This window comes from Centroberyx gerrardi, chromosome 4 (assembly GCF_048128805.1).
Source record: "Centroberyx gerrardi isolate f3 chromosome 4, fCenGer3.hap1.cur.20231027, whole genome shotgun sequence".
Lineage (NCBI taxonomy): Eukaryota > Metazoa > Chordata > Actinopteri > Beryciformes > Berycidae > Centroberyx > Centroberyx gerrardi.
Genome location: NC_136000.1, coordinates 33771447 through 33788681, shown reverse-complemented (window position 1 = coordinate 33788681; position 17235 = coordinate 33771447).

Genomic DNA, 17235 nt, shown 5'->3' with positions numbered 1-17235 from the left:
AGGAATTTAAACAACGCAAAGTATTGTTTTAGTAACTAACCCTAACCCAGGTCAGTAACAACTGGATATTATTTATCCTCACTAAACACAATAGTAGCCTATGTTTGAACCATGTAAATAAAAGATGTCTACATATCGTAAGCCAACATATGTATTTTGAACATACATACATACATACATCTTTCAGTCTTTGAAATAACGAAAACAAAACATTTCTCAAAACTTCTGAAAATTAAAGGCTTGCAAACGATTAATGACTAAATGAATCTGAATTCCCCCGTATCTAACAGAACATTTCCAAAATAAAATAAAAGGATAAATAACATGTTACATTTATTTCCAAAAAAAGTCTTTCACCTTGTAGTGCCCAAAAGTTAAGTGTGTCAGAGTCATCTAAGCTCTCATCCACTTATTATTGTTTGAGAAAGGTTCTTTGATACGTTGCGCTAAACTGCTGTTCCGACCTGTTGCTTTGTACAGTTTCAGAACACTGATATCTGTGTCATGATTTTTGTCTATATCAAGATGTTCAGACAACGGATGTCTGATATAGATCCTGGGAAGGTGTCTTCCAGTTCATTCTCTGAACAGTGGAGACACTCTATTGAATGTGCCAATCATGGACATGTCCAAATCCAGGGTGTGTCTTATAATCATGGACATAATTTCTTCTGGAAGTGTCAGGGTAGCTTCTTCAGAAATGCCAAAAGCATGATCAGAAAGGCCTGCATCCGCTTCATCACTGTGGTCTTCATTGCCTTGATTCGAAAGTTCAGCCTCTGTGGTATCTCAGTCTCAAATTTGATGACTTGCAACTTGCGTGACCATAAATAACAGAAGACTTATTCATTGACTAGACTAAGACTTCAGACCGATGACCCGAAAGGAATTTCATTTTTTTTATTTCTTTTTTTTGGATTGATAGCTATAAAATGATGAGCTATCGTCACTTCGCTCATTACTACAAGCGCTACTAAAACAGCTACAATCACTAACACCGTGTCCTAACGGCAAGTGACACAGGCGAGCGACAACTGTTCAGAGAATTACAAAAATCACGAATTATCAGTGTTATGAAACTGTAAGCTGGTCAAAACTGGTCAGAACTGTGGTTTTACGCAACTATCAAATAATTCTTTCAAACAATAAGAGGTGGATGAGAGCTTGGATGACACTTAGCTTAAAGACTTTTATTTAAAGTAAATGTAACCTTTTCTTTTGTCTGGGAAATTTTCAGTTAGGTACAGGGGAATTCAGATTCTTTCCTGCATTCACTGACATTAATTTAAGCTCACCTGATGTCAGTCATTAATCGTTTGCAAGCCTTTAATTTTCAGTCCTAAGACTGTCTTAAAACTTGAGAAATGTTTCCTTTTCATTATTTCAAAGAATGAAAGACTGTTCAAAATACATATTCAAGTTTTTGGCTTTTGATATGCAGACATATTTTATTTAAATGGTTCAAACATAGGCTACTATTGTGTTTAAAGGGATACTCCACCCAAAACACGATTCTACCTCATTTTCACTCTCTTTTGGACCCAATAAACTCATCCAGACAGTTTTTAGAATAGTTAATTCTTTCTAAAGATTGAAGATTAAAGATTCTATTCATTGTTAGCAAAATGTTAGCATGTAGAAGTTAAACATATCTTTATAAAGAAAAAACGATTCTAAAAAATGAGTTTACTGGCTCCAAACAGGAATGAAAATGAGGTAGAATCATGTTCTGGGTGGAGTATCCCTTTAATGGGGATAAATAATATCCAGCTGTTACTGACAATCAATACTTTATATTCTTTACTTGTGCATAGTTTAATTGTATAGCAGGTGAGTTTGTACTGAAACTTTTGTATAGTGTTAAGTATGATTGGTTGTAAATCTTTCATTGCTAGAGTGACATGATACTATTTTTGCCTCTCCTGAGATTTTTTACACTTGGCTTTGTAATAAAACCTGGAATAAATCTGAAATTAATATGATGGGGTTTAATTGCAACAACACTTGATCAGTCTAAACAGGCAAGAACCTAAAGGACAAGAATATGTGGGAAGAAAATGTCATTGGCTGTTGAAGACATTGAGAGTTAACAACTTGTATAAGCTGCAGATTTGATTATATTAGTGATTTATTACATTTGTGGGAAGTTATTACAATTTTGAAAGCTGAAGATTTTCACCTTCCCGCAAACGTAACAAATCCCTGCAAACGTAATAGTTATTACGTTTGCGGGAAATTTATTACGTTAGTGGGATTATTACATGAAAAGCTGCAGATTTGTATTACGTTTGTGGTTTATTACGTTTGTGGGATGTTGTTACGTTTGCGGGATGTTGTTACGTTTGCGGGTCTAACAGGCCTCATGCAAGAACATTCTCGTATTCTTATCTTAAATTTTTCGTACTTTTTTTGTGAGGTGGACTCGTACGAGTGTGCCACGTCAGATTCACCAAACGCTCCTATCTTCAGAAAACAGTTGTAAATGACCTGCGTAAACATGATGAATGGCACCTGTTCTAAATGAACGCGCGTTCATGAGAATTGTGAATTTGCATAATTGACGCCCAAATAATGCCATATAAGGTTAGGCGTCTGGCCCATATGTCGGGAAGCTTCATTCATAAAAATGACACGGAAGACTAAGGAGAAGTCTACCAGCTCTGAGACTGAAGTCCTACTATCAGAAATAAGTCAACCAAAGCATATAATATTTAATATAATTCAATAGTGGAATCAAAGGTCCTGCTAAAGCCAAGAAATGCGAGAAAATAACTTGTGCTATTAATGCAGTGTTGTCTGTTGTGTGTCCCCTTACGAAAAAAACAACTATTGTATTCCTATACATTTTAGATGAACACTAAATAAATATCCCAACAAAGCTAATTCCCTATAGGAATATTATAGTGATACTACAGAAGACAAAAATACCATGATAAGGTCACTATAAACTCACTATTGAGTACCACAGACACTCTAAGTCCATATCGGAGTATTAAAGGAATATTATAGGACTATAGTGATTTGTCGTTAGGGCACCGTCACAGAAATAAAAAAAAAGAAAGGGCTTGACATGAAATTAGATGCAAAAAGCAAGATGATCCATGACCAGGGGCCAGGAGGAATTCTCCGTTACACAGACAGATGAAAGAATAGGCCTATACCTGCCATAATTGGCGATATAGCTGTCAGGTGTTCAGCGATGTCACCCTGGACAGCGACTTGCACCTCAACCTGGTAAGACCTAAAGCCATTTCTCTTTTTAAAGTTTAGATTCACTTACACCCACATTAACGTTATCAACTGGAGTAAAATAGCCTAGAAATCAGATTTATCTCCCTATTTAATGTATTTCCCCCAATACAATCTAACCTTGCCTTTGTCTCATCTGAATGTTTGTCAAATAACCTGGCAATTATTAGTGTTTTTTGTTTTGTCTTTGTATTGAGCGCACTTATAGGCTACTATGTAACCCGCATGGATACTTATGAGATTTTATGCAGCTCTGGTAAAATAAATTACGCACTACCTTCTTTTGAAAAAGCCAACAGTGCTCCCTTGCTATTTTTCCTATGACTATAACCACTGTACTGATTAATCTCAACATGATTATACATTACTTTACAGTATCATTTATATATTCAAACTCAATATTTCTTCAAAGTGACAGAGATAGAATCCATTAGTCAACAACAAAGTTTTTTTTTTTGCTTTGGAGAACGGCAGGTTGGTTGTACGTGAATAGTATGACAGGTCTGGACCACTCATAAATTTGGTCATACCTAAGAGAAAATTCTAAATACGAGAAAATTGGTGAATGCGGCAAGTTCTCTTAAATCGCTCGTACGAGTGACTTAAGAATGCATCTGTTTGTAGGAGTGGTTCTTGAATGAGGCCCAATGTTTTTATCCAGCACCCCTCTAAAAGCTTGAGGAGCAAGCCCACTTCCTAATTTATTCTGTCTCCTCACTGTGCCACTTGAAAGGACAGACAGTGGGGAGGTTAGTAAGCCTACAAAGAAAGGTGACAGAAGTCAGGTCATGTTCATTAATGTAGGGTAATAAGGTTAAATGCCAAAATTACACGCCTCTCTACACACCTACACTGTGTATTTATCATAAATGACAAATGATAAATGGATTGAGGACGTCAGTGTCACTAAACCCATCACTACACGGGCCAACCAGAAGCCACGGATGACGGCGGAGGTCCGTATGCTGCTGAAAACCCGAGATGTTGCCTTCAGATTGGGGGATGAGGTAGCCCTCAGGTCGGCAAGAGCTGATCTTTCCCGCGCCATCAGGAAAGCAAAACAGGCCTACGCACAGAAGATCCACGGCCATTTCTTCGCAGAAATGGCCAGGGACACGCGACGCCATGTGGCAGGGAATCCAGGCCATAACGGATTATAAGATTACATCATGCGCCGATGACAGTGACACCTCCCTTCCCGACAGGCTGAATACTTCTATGCACGCTTTGAAGCACTTAAAGGATAAGGCTGGTGTTTTTTAATGCATTTCTTACTGTCAACAAATCCTATGAAAATAGGATTTGTAAGGTTTTGCTAACCAGTCCATGTAGCCGATGCCCAATAAAGCCATGTCTCAGTAGCCATAGAACTCCATTGTATTAAAAAAACTATTAAAAACATGTCAAAGAGCCATGCCGTTGCTCTGGGCAGCATATTTCATCATCGCGATGCACCGGGCCGGCCAAATTTTTCCTCAAACAACTTAATAAGCCGACCGTAAACACGTTTTTGATCTCAGGAAAGTAGTTCTGTAGCACTGTAGCAGCATTTGTTCCAATTTGAATTTGATTTGGTAATAACTACAATAGTCTGACTTTTCATGGTAACAGTTAGCGATTTTTAAAATCGAAACTATGTCTTTGTGAGCTGTATTTAAGGGTTTTTAGCTTACAATTGGAGCCAATGACTTTCGGTTTGAAGGCTAAAAAGGAAACGTGGGAAGTTGGAAAGTAATGGGAGTAGAGCAAACGCATTGTTGATTTTGTTATTTTCATAGGATTTGTTGACGATAACAAATGTATTTAAAAACACCTGCCGTATCCTTTAATAACATGCCTGGGAGAAGGAGCCACCCTCCCCCCGAGGAACAGGTACTCAGCCTCGCCACAGCTGATGTGAGGAAGACCCTAACCAAAGTCAACCCACGAAAAGCCGCAGGACCTGATAACATACCTGGCCGTGTGCTCAGGGACTGTGCAGACCAGCTAGCAGGTGTTCTTACAGACTTCATTAACATCTCCCTGAGCCAGGCTACTGTCCCTGCATGCTTCAAGGCTACCACCATCATTCCTGTGCCAAAGAAGTCAACAGTGTCCTGCCTCAATGACTACTGTCCCGTGGCACTGACCCCTGTTGTGATGAAGTGCTTCAAGCAGTTAGTCATGGGCCACATCAATGCCAGCCTCCCCACCTCGCTAGACCCGTTCCAGTTTGCATATTGCTCCAACCGGTCCACAGACGACACCATATCCTCTGCCCTTCACACAGCCCTGTCCCATTGGGACAAAAAGAATACTTACACCAGAATGCTGTTCATAGACTGTTCATAGTTCAGCCTTCAATACAATCATCCCACAGAAGCTGGGAGGGAAACTTTCCCTGCTCGGTCTTAACTCCTCCCTCTGCAACTGGATCTTGGACTTCCTGACAGACAGACCACAGACAGTCCGCGTTGGCAGTAACATCTCTGGCTCCATCTCGCTGAGCACCGGGGCCTGTGTGCTCAGCCTGCTGCTGTTCACGCTGCTAATGTACGACTGTTCTGCCAAATCCAGTGCAAACCACATCATTAGGTTCGCTGATGACATAACAGTAGTGGGCCTCATCAGCAACAATGATGAAACAGCATACAGGGAGGAGGTGAAACAGCTAGTGGACTGGTGTAAGGACAATAACCTGTCTCTCAGTGTCGATAAGACAAAGGAGATGATCGTGGACTTCAGGAAGACACAGGTTGACCACGCCCACCTGCACATCAGCAGGTCCACTGTGGAGAGGGTCAGCAGCACCAAGTTCCTTGGTGTGCACATCGGCAACAACCTCACCTGGTCCCTAAACACCACCAATCTAGCCAAGAGGGCACAGCAGCGGATTTACTTCCTGAGGAGACTGAAGCGGGCGACGGTCCCATCCCCCATCCTCACTACCAGCGGCGTCGTTAGGCCTGGGCGTCCAAGGCTACAGCCCCGAATGTTTTATGAATCTCGGATCTCAAAAAAAAAAAAATATATATATATTTATATATATTTTTACAAAAATAAGAATAATAAAAAAAATAGCCCCGGATCTATTAATCTGTCATTCCGATCATGCATTAAAGCCCTTGAAAATAATATGATATCGTTGATCAAAAACACAAGTACGTTTTGGGTCCTCTGTGTGTCATTCAAGCAGCAGATCTACTTCACACTACTTGGCACGCGTGCATTTTGTGTGAGCGCGAGAGAGAAAGAGAGAGAGAGAGAGAGAGAGCGCACCGGTTACCAGGCTTGTCATTGTTGGCATCTGGTGGTAGTTAGCTAGCTAATTCACTAAGGCAAGACTTGAAGGCTATGGATATAAGAAGCTTTTTCAAAAAGAAAAAGGATGAAGGCAACGAGGCGCAGGTGAGGCTAGAGGAGGTGGAGGAAGAGTTATCTCCTGTTGCTGTAGCAGCAGATGAGTCAGGATGTGAGAGTGCCACTGCCTCATCTAACCCTGTAGCTGGCATCCAATAGTGTTGCTGTGTTGTGTGACTGTCAGCCCATATGGAATAATGAGCATTGATGACTATTTAGCTCCTATGGGATGGAATAGTGCATTAATGGTTTGCTTTTGTATAATCTGATATTGGTTGGTGTGTTCAAATAATTGGTTAAGTCTATGTATAAAATAAATTGATAAATAACATGTGTTTATGATCTAATCATCACATCAAAAAATTAGAGATTTGGTTAGATTTTGGTTGGCTATGCTGATTGCATCCTTTTTATGACCAGGACAGGAGAGAGGAGAAGAGAACAGGAGGACGACAGACAGATGAGACACCAAAAGAGCTACTGGAGAGGTGAAGAAGAGGAGAGTATCAGATAGACAAGACACAGAGTTAACACAGTTTGTCACAGTTCAAATTTGTCACAGTTCAAAAGGAGCCCTTGTCACACAATAGAAGCAGAAGCTATGAGACCAGGGTTGGTCAATTTTCAAAATTGAACAAAGCATTGGCAACATACAATCTAGCATATGACTGCTTCATCAACGTCAAGGCTCTTATTTTTTCTTACTGTGTGCTCACACCAAAAGCGTCATGAGCTACAAAAGCGGCCGGCAGTCATTCATTTTCAATGGGAGCTGGCGACGAGAGGCGTCCGACGCCGTGGCAGCAGCGAGCGGCACGATGCCAGCGACCAGAGTGACGAGTTGAAGTTGAGCTGAGGTGAACTTTATGCAAATTAGCAGCGACGCGCTGAAGCAGCAACCATTTGCAGATCGGGATTTGATTTTCTTCCCGCTGTAAACGTCTCCCTATGTACTGAAGTTCCTAGCAAATATTTGTTCCATACTGACAATGGAGGAGAAACTGATTGTTGCGGTCTCCGGTTTCCCGGAGCTGTATGACCCGTCCTTGTTCGTTTAATAGAGACATAAACAAAAAAAAAATGATGCATGGAAGAAGGTGTCAGAGATAGTAGGGATTTCTGGTAAGCGTGATTAGGCCTACTACATTTACTGTGCTACTAGCTTAAATACAAATGCCAGAAGCATGTGGTAGCATTATTTTATGAAATACAGACTAGGTATATTTTGCAGGAAAACGTGGAAGTTTGTTTATTTGATCATGCTTGTCACAGTTCACGGCAGGCCTGCCGAATAGCTCTACTACAAACTTGATATATTGGCCACAACCGAACTTGATGTCTGCAGCGCTGCGTGAACGCCCCGCCCCCTGGCGACGACTGCTGAGGGCTGGCAGCCACCAGAGCGCCCAGCGGCGCTCATGACGCTTCTGGTGTGAGTGCACAGTTAGGGTTTTACTCCTGCTGCTGAAAATAAAAATAATAACGAAGTTGAATGAGAACTCAGATTGCACTCATTTTGTTTATTTTGATTTCATGTTGTGAAAGCCAGCCTACGCACCTGACTGGAACTTTTTGGTAGAGCACAGTGTCTCACATCTTATATTCATTTTACTCTGAAATAACTTGAAAATGGTGCAATTATCGGGTGAAAATCTAAAGATTTCTGGGCTGGGCTAAGCCCCCAATGTTTCAAGATCCTAACAACGCCTCTGCTCACTACGTTCTATCGAGGCACTGTTGAGAGTGTCCTGACCAGCTGCATAACAACCTGGTACGGGAACTGCAACACAGCAGACCACGAGACCCTGCAGTGGATAGTGAAGACAGCAGAGATCATCAGGGAGAGATGCCTACGCAGGGCCTCCAGTATAGTGGAGGACTCATCTCACCCCTCTCACAGACTCTTTGACCCCCTGCCATCGGGCACAAGGTACCGCAGCATAAACGCCAGCACCACCAGGATGTGTTAACAGCTTTTTCCCCCAGGCTGTTGGACTGCTCAACACCTCACTGCTACCCAAAACACACACACGCCTCATTTGACATGCGCGCGCACACACACACACACACAGATGCACCCTGCACAGGTCACTTTACACCATTACGCAGCACTTTGCTTTTATTAAGGTATTTTTATTCTGTTTTTATACACTTTTTTTTAACCTGCACTCAGGGACTTTTTGCCATTTGTTTTTATGTTATGTCTAGTGTTCTATGATTGCCACTTTTTTATTTTTTGCGAGCGTGAACGACCTGACCCATTAACATGGGCACTGAAAGAAAGCGGCCTCCGCTTCGGGGCCGTTCCGCTGCCACTACGCATCCTGTGTAAACCAGGCGTTACCTGAAACGTGAAGACACACAGTGCACCTGTGGATGCTAGGAAGGTGGAAGCTACCCAGCTAGGAAGATATTATGTTGTTGGATATGATTTAGAACAGAATTGCAGAGCAGAAAAGAGGGGAGTGGATTCATAAGCCAGGGTTCCTACAGTCATGGTGAACCTGGAAGAGTCATGGGACTTAAAAATAGTGTTTTCCAGGGCTGGAAAACTTATGTAAAAGGATACATGTTCCAAAAACATTTGGCTGGTGGCTGGTGTTAATAATGACAAGGTATGAATTTATTTTAGTAGTCCATTAGTTTTAACATTTTCAAAAACAATAATAATTGGTTATAATTGAAATATAAATAAATATAATAATTCAACAAAGTTCATTAAAGTTATAATATAGTAAATATAGAAGGTGCTTGTCTGCTTGAAGTTATAACATTTACAGAACAGTGGAAATATAGTACCGTTGATAACAATTATGTTATTCACACACAAACGGACACACACACAAGATTAAATCTTGTTCCTGCCATGGAACAGCACTAGTGTCCGAGTTGACATACTACATTGCGTTGGTGCAGCGTGGCAGTGCAGCTTGGGGAAGGGTAGGGCCAGTGTTATCAGGGCCTTTCTGATCGCAGGGGACTTGCAGGTAGGCGTCGCCACACTCGTCGCACAGGAAGTTGTGCAGCGTGCAGCAGGCCAGGACGATCTTGTCCACAGTCTCCGGCAGCATGTGGATGTGTGTCAAGAAGACACGCCAGCAGTTTGACAGTATGCCAAAGGCATTTTCCACCACCCTGCGTGCCCTTGACAGCCTGTAGTTGAAGATCCTCTGCTCTTGTGAGAGACCTCGGCTGGGGTAGGGTTTGAGGATGTATTCCTTCAGCGGGAATGCCTCATCCGTGCTGGGTCTGGAATTTTGGCAGTCTTCTGCTCAAGAGACTCCTGAAGTGAGCATCCCCTGAAAACACCACCATCTGACACTCGGCCATTGCACCCTACATCAACGTATAGGAATCTGTAGCTGCTGTCAACCAGGGCCATCAGCACAATGGAGAAGCTGTGCTTGTAGTTGTAGTATGTTGAGCCAGAGGATGGTGGAGGTACGATGGTGATGTGTTTCCCATCCAAAGCTCCAAGGCAATTTAGGAATTGCCACTGCTCCTGGAATCCCTTCGCCACTTTTTTCCACTCATCTGTGGTGTTGGGGCACTAAAAAATAAAGAGACCGAATTAAATGATATGGAATATGCATTCATTATGTTTGTCGTTTGCAGGATGATGAAGCAGAGAAGGAGAATAAGGAGCCAGAGGAGGGGCTGAAAGAAGTTGAGGAGCAGAAGGTGGAGGAGAGAAGTGAACCGGAAGGAGTGAGAAGCAGCACCCAGCTTAATGTCATTCCAGCCAAGAAGAAAAAGAGAAGTGAAATGGAAAAGCAGGAAGCTGATGTCCACAGTGCAGTAGGCACCTATTTTAGAAATCAAAGCCAACAAAATCCAGAAGATAAGATCACACTATTTTGTAAAAAACTTGAGCAGAAGATGAGGCGAATCCATGATGAGAACATCCTGCTTGAGTTAGAGCACCAGCTAGAGGAAGCATGCTACCAGGCTACAATGAGAGACCGGTCCAACTAACCCCATCCCTCTCACACCAACCCCCCCCCCACACACACACACACACCTACTTACCAGCCATTTCCCTATGCACCTTCATCAGAGTATTGAATTCTCATATGAGAATCCATCTGAGAATCAATACTCTGATGAAGGTCCATGTGGACCAAAATGTTAGTTTTCATTAAGTAATTGTCTTCATCGCAATAGCAGTGTGCGGGAATTTCTTCATTTCTAAGATATTAAGCTCCTCTCCGACGCACCTGCAAAAAAGAAATATTGGATGTGCAAGTTCTTCTTCAATTGATATGACTTAATGAAATGTGTTTGTGTTTTAATTACTTGATTTGTTATTTAGACTTTTACTTATAATTTGTACTTTGACTTTTTCATCCAATCAAATATATGAATATGCTTGTTAACCATATTTAAAATGTAATATTTAATGTGTATTTAAGATTTAATTGAAAAATAAATCTAATGTAATGCTATACATTTGCTTTACCTATTTTTCTTTCACCATCATAGCTGCTAGTGGAATGTATATATTGTACTTTAAACAGCAAAACTCTTGCACATGTGAGTACAAGGTGAAGGTGACAGGTGCATACAAGAAGACTTGAGGGTTAATAATTGAATCCTTAGGATGAAGAACTATAAAGGCAGTTTGAAGCTTTCAGATGAACAGTGTTTTCAAACTTAATTATTCAAAGCTGATTAAGTTGGAGTGTTATGTACAGTAGAGTCTGAGTATTTTCGGATTATGTATTACATTTGCACTAAGTCACAAATATACAACTTCAAATACATGAGTGGTCAAAAAACAATCAAAAACACATTTATATGGTTCTTTATCTCAATGATTCAATTAGTAAAGAGCCCCCACACACTGTCTTCTTCACTTGCAGTTAAAACATCTTTATTAAGAACATTTCGGTACAAAGACCTTCATCTTTTATTGCTGTTATGTTTTAACTGCGAGTGAAGAAGGAAGTGTGTGGGAGCGTTTTTTTTGCAGTCTAAGTATTCGGACAGTGGATGGGGGGGGGGATTGGTGAAAGCCCCCACTTCCAACTCCTTACATAAATTGGCGTAGGCACCCTGTCTCTGCCGCTACAGTAGCCAAAGATGGCTCCAGATCCTTGGTTTCCTAGCTCGCCGTCTTCGTCGTTTATTGATGTGTTACTGCAAACACTGCGAGCAAGTCACTGTCACACATTTCTTTCTTTTTTCTTGCCAGGTAAACGCACACAGAAATCCAGCTAAGCTAAGCTAAGTATCAACGCAGAAGTAGTGGGGTATGCCAGTGCGTCTTTGCTATGGAAACGGTCATCTGTGTCTGTGCGCGTTGCTTTGATGTGAACGACCCAGTTTTAGAATGTTTACAATCAGACATTGGGGATTCTTTTGCAAGTTGCATCCAGTCTCGTTGCGAATCATTGATCTGAACTGGCCTGAAGAGTCTAACAGAACACCACCTGCTCCATCATTTTCAGTCACACTGGCCCCTGGAAACATTTTGGGTTTAATATGCTATTTTTTTTCAGGGATGGGAGGGGGATAGCGCCGCTTTCAAATAGCGAGGGAGGAGATGAACTAGTTTTAAAAAAAGGAAAAGCTACAACCCTGGCCGAATTGGACAAGCTTTAGAAAAGAGGTGAAAACAACAAGCTGGCTCGCGTGTGTGGCTATTTGTTTATATCATTACGTCTCACGGAAATCTCCACGTAGCACACGTTAGTTTCAGGATTGGTTATAGGTTCTGAAATCGCTTATTGCAGGTTTAAAGTTTGCAGTCAATTCTGAGACATTTACTCAAATTTATTAGAGAAATCATTCAAACATAACAGACTAACATTAAATTTCCATACGAGTGCCCATACACACAGACATGTACACAGACACACTCAAGCAGATGCACGTGTGCACCACACACACACACATTTTGAACTTCAACCTTTCACAAGAGGCACAACTAATTCTCACGTGTGCGTGGAGATGCACTTGAGCAAACTTATTCGGTGCCATGCCATTGTTCCGACGGCCCATTATTCCGAAACCCCAATAGTCTGAAAACTCCATGCCTGGCTCCATCCACAACCGTGGCTTCTGACAGCCTTGACCGTAAGCTTGCTCTAACCCTAACCTCAGTGACCCCATGCCTCAACCCAACCACCTCCGGGATAACGGGCTGTCGGACAAATGGGCTTTCAGTCCAATGGGTGGATATTTTTCTGACTATTGGGGTTTCGGAATAATGGGCCGTCGGAACAATGGGCAGTCCCCACTTATGTGCACACGGTTACTTATGAATGCACACTCCACGTGGATGCGAGGCAGAGTCACTGGTGTCACTGTAGACGGGTCGCGCATCCACCGGTACCAGAGTGAGAAAGTAGTCTGAAATTCTACAGAGATGGAGTTTATAGCTGATTTCAATTCAGTTTCTGTCCATTTGATTTCTCTCTCTCCCTCTCTCAGGTTGAGATGCCTGACAACTAGCCTACGTTTTCCGGACGATTACGAAGATAAAGTGAATGACAATGTTTCAACATACCTGTTACTATGCAGATGTTCATTCATAATTTGAAGGGACACTTGTAGTAAGGGGGGAAGGGTTGCCAAGTTCTTAGTGACGAAACTCTCCCTGTGGCAATTAAACCCAACCCCAAACAGCCCAATGATCAATGAAGCCAAAACAATAGCCCAATACCAAAACTCCAAAATACAATCCTGCCAATCTATGTCAAAAGTGTTTGACAGCATTTATACCACTGCCAAGCATATTGAAAACTGCAAACCTGGCAACTTGAGAGGCAGCCTTGGATGAAAGCTTAGCTGACAAACTAAGCTAGTAGTTTCCCTCTGGGCTGGCTTGTGACCATACCTTTACGAGCTTCAAAATTATATTTAGCGTTTGAATTTCACAATAATCATTTTACACAGAATGAAAGCCAAGGCTTTATTTTATTAAAATCTGATGAAATAACAAAACAGCTGACAAACGACATTACGATCCATAGAGCCCCTGCTGTCGCGGGGCTAAAAACAAAACAAAAACAAACACAAAACGGTGGCACAACGGAGGGCCCTACGCAGCCACATAGTCCGCATTTAGCAAGAAATGGCCTTGCCGTTAACAATGAAAATTTGTCTTTGTCTTTTGGCTAGGCAACAAAATATTCACATTTCAGCTGTTGAAAATTGGTTTGTTTGGTTAGCTGTAAGATGATATTTGCTGCACACCAAATTTGCACTAAGTCACAAATATACAACTTCAAATACATGAGTGGTCAAAAAACAATCAAAAACACATTTATATGGTTCTTTATCTCAATGATTCAATTAGTAAAGAGCCCCCACACACTGTCTTCTTCACTTGCAGTTAAAACATCTTTATTAAGAACATTTCGGTACAAAGACCTTCATCTTTTATTGCTGTTATGTTTTAACTGCGAGTGAAGAAGGAAGTGTGTGGGAGCGTTTTTTTTGCAGTCTAAGTATTCGGACAGTGGATGGGGGGGGGGGATTGGTGAAAGCCCCCACTTCCAACTCCTTACATAAATTGGCGTAGGCACCCTGTCTCTGCCGCTACAGTAGCCAAAGATGGCTCCAGATCCTTGGTTTCCTAGCTCGCCGTCTTCGTCGTTTATTGATGTGTTACTGCAACAAAATATTCACATTTCAGCTGTTGAAAATTGGTTTGTTTGGTTAGCTGTAAGATGATATTTGCTGCACACCAAATCGTTTTGCTAGTAATGGTCTTGATACAATTTTTCAGGTGACTCACAGCACACTGTGACAGTGAATCCGTCCACCCTGGAGTCAAATCCATCTGGCTGGCTGTACGATCAGCTATATTGATACTTGGATACATCATTTGAGAATATTTATCAAACAACCAATTCTATTATCTATGGCATACTCAGAGTTGCGTGTACACCAGTGAGTGAATGGAAAAAATGAAAGAGTCAGTACAGTCTTGGGATTGCGCTTAAAACATCACACCTTGATGCAGCATTGCACACTATCACTGTCCTATTTTTGAACCAACTTCTATGACAACACAGCAAACCTGAATACCATTTCTCTAGGGTGTATTCCATATGGCATCCACCCTAAAAAGATCACAGCAATGACCACTTAGCACCAAAGATGAAGACAAAATTGAAAAACACCACAGTAATGACCACTTGGCACCAAAGATGGAGACAAAAGTTCGTAATTTCAATTTGCCACTTAAAATGGTTCCTTACAGCATTATGAAGGTGCTATGTAGAACCATTTGAGAATGGTGCAATAGAGAGCCTTTCTAAAAGGGTTCTTTTTAACACCATAAAGGGTTCTGCTATGGCCCCATCCTAAAGAATCATTTTCTGGTCCTACTTAGAATTTGTACAACCAAGAGTGCACAAATTCACGAGACGCAGCAGCAAATAAACTTGCAGAGTTTCGCCTAATAGTGCTTAGTAGAAAAATCTAGCTCCAGGAAGTAAAAAACTGAATCAGAGACGCAAGATCCGTCAATGTCACAGTTTTTTCTTTACGTCTTAGGTGAACTCTGCTGACGAGGTTTGATGTCAACACAAATGTTGGTAAATGGTCGGCCCACGTCACCACAGCTATGGGTTTCCCTCCTGGTGGGGTCATTGGACCTTCACACACTCTCTCTCGCTCTCTCTGTCTCTCTCTGTTTGTGGTCATCTTGGCTGAGGAACAGTGCAATTCTCGGTTGGAGTCTCAGTGTGTTGTGTTGGTACAGGAGCCCTGCAATGCTCTGACGCACCAAATGTCACATGATATCAACCATTTACTGCTGCTGCTGTGTGTGTGTGTGTGTGTGTGTGTGTGTGTGTGTGTGTGTGTGTGCGCGCGTGCTGACTATATACACCAATATTTGTTGGTATAAATCAGATTGTTGTTTGCAATGTGTCTCTATGCTTAGACACTTTGTGTGCTGCCCAGAGGGGGTGGTATTAAAATGAGCAGCTTAGAACAGGCCCTCCAGGAATCCATGGTAAAACAAGACTAACAACATTGAATTTTCTGGAAGCCATGAACTCCGGTCTCCTGATTGAGAGTCTGCAATCAAACTCCCTGCAGCACACTTTCCTCCATGTTAACCAAAAGTGGTGAACAGAGCAACAAACCAACATTGCTGTCACCGTGCTAAAAATGTACTTCTGCCATGGATTTTTAAAATGATACGATTGTGAATCAGCAATTTCTGCAATATTCTGCGGCCATTAAAAACAGGGAATATCAGATCTTGAGAGTGGTGTATTGGTTACAGCGCAGGCCTTTACCCACTCAAAGCAAACCTGAATATGAAAAGAGTAAAAGCGCACCTTTACAAGTGAACCAATGAACATACACACACCCTAATGTCAAACCTTTTAAATGACACGTTCGTCCTGACTGAACTGATATTAAACCACATGGACAATTTCCATTACTTTGGTACTTTACGTACTTTATATCTACATACTACACATTTTTAGCTGGCTGAGTAGAGTTGCTGTCAAGTTTATTAGAAATCATGCAGTGTGGAACTTATGAAGAACATATTGGGTAATAGTAATACTGAACTCTTATCTTATTCCCCCCCCCCCCCTCTGCTCTCTCCTGATTTCTCCTCCCATTCACATCATCTCAGTTTTTCTCTCTCTCTCTCTCTCTCTCTCTCTCTCTCTCTCTCTCTCTCTCTCTCTCACACACACACACACACACACACACACACACACTTTGACACGGTCTCGCTAGGCTCTCATTATTGAGCACAACTTGTAAACCAGGAGCTAACTAGGCTAGTCAGCGCTGTTGCAAGTAGGCTATAGGTTTGTATGCTCTGCTAACGTTAACCTAGCTGAATGAAAAGCAAGTTTTAATGGTGGATGGTATGGTCTGCTGTCTTTTCAGGATTTCTTGTGCCACACTGTCGTCACTGTCACAACTTTCGTTTGTGGTGTCCGGCAGACTGCCACAACAACAAGGCTAAAGCAAGCGCCGCGGTACTTTTCTGCAAGATTCTGCGGCTAATTTGGAAACTGGAAACTGGACTGTGCCACAGCTAACATTGGGCAGCAATGACTAATGGGATGCTGGCCTCTAGTGATGCTCCATTGACATGACTTTGTCGACAGCTCTTCTAATACCTTGTTCAACCCACAGTTCACTATAATAATCATTGTAACCAGTTGCTCTGGTGAATTATTTGATTCATGAAAGGGTTTCTTCAAACATGTCCTTAACGTTTTCACAATTGGAGCCATTGCAAAAATGGAACTGATCAGCCGTGGTGACCCGTGGTGGCCATTACCAGCAAATGGGTTTTTCTGTATATCTGCTGAACTGACATGATAGTCTGCAATCTAACTCCCTGCAACACACTTTCACCCATGTGACCAAAAGTGGTGAACATATTTTCCGCAACACGCCACAGTAACACAAAATCAAGTTTACAATTGCAATCATACAGTAACAACATTTTGAAGGAGTACACATGAGCAATATTGCGAACAACTATGACCAACAGTATGTTGTCAGTGTGTTCCTTCTATTTCCTAAAAGCCTGTCTTCTACATTAATTCATTTGTCTCCCTTTTGTCAATCCCCATCCTTGCTGAAGGCAATGCTTCCCCCATATAGCATCACCTGAAGAGCAACATTCAAATTTTTTGTGCTCATTCCTCA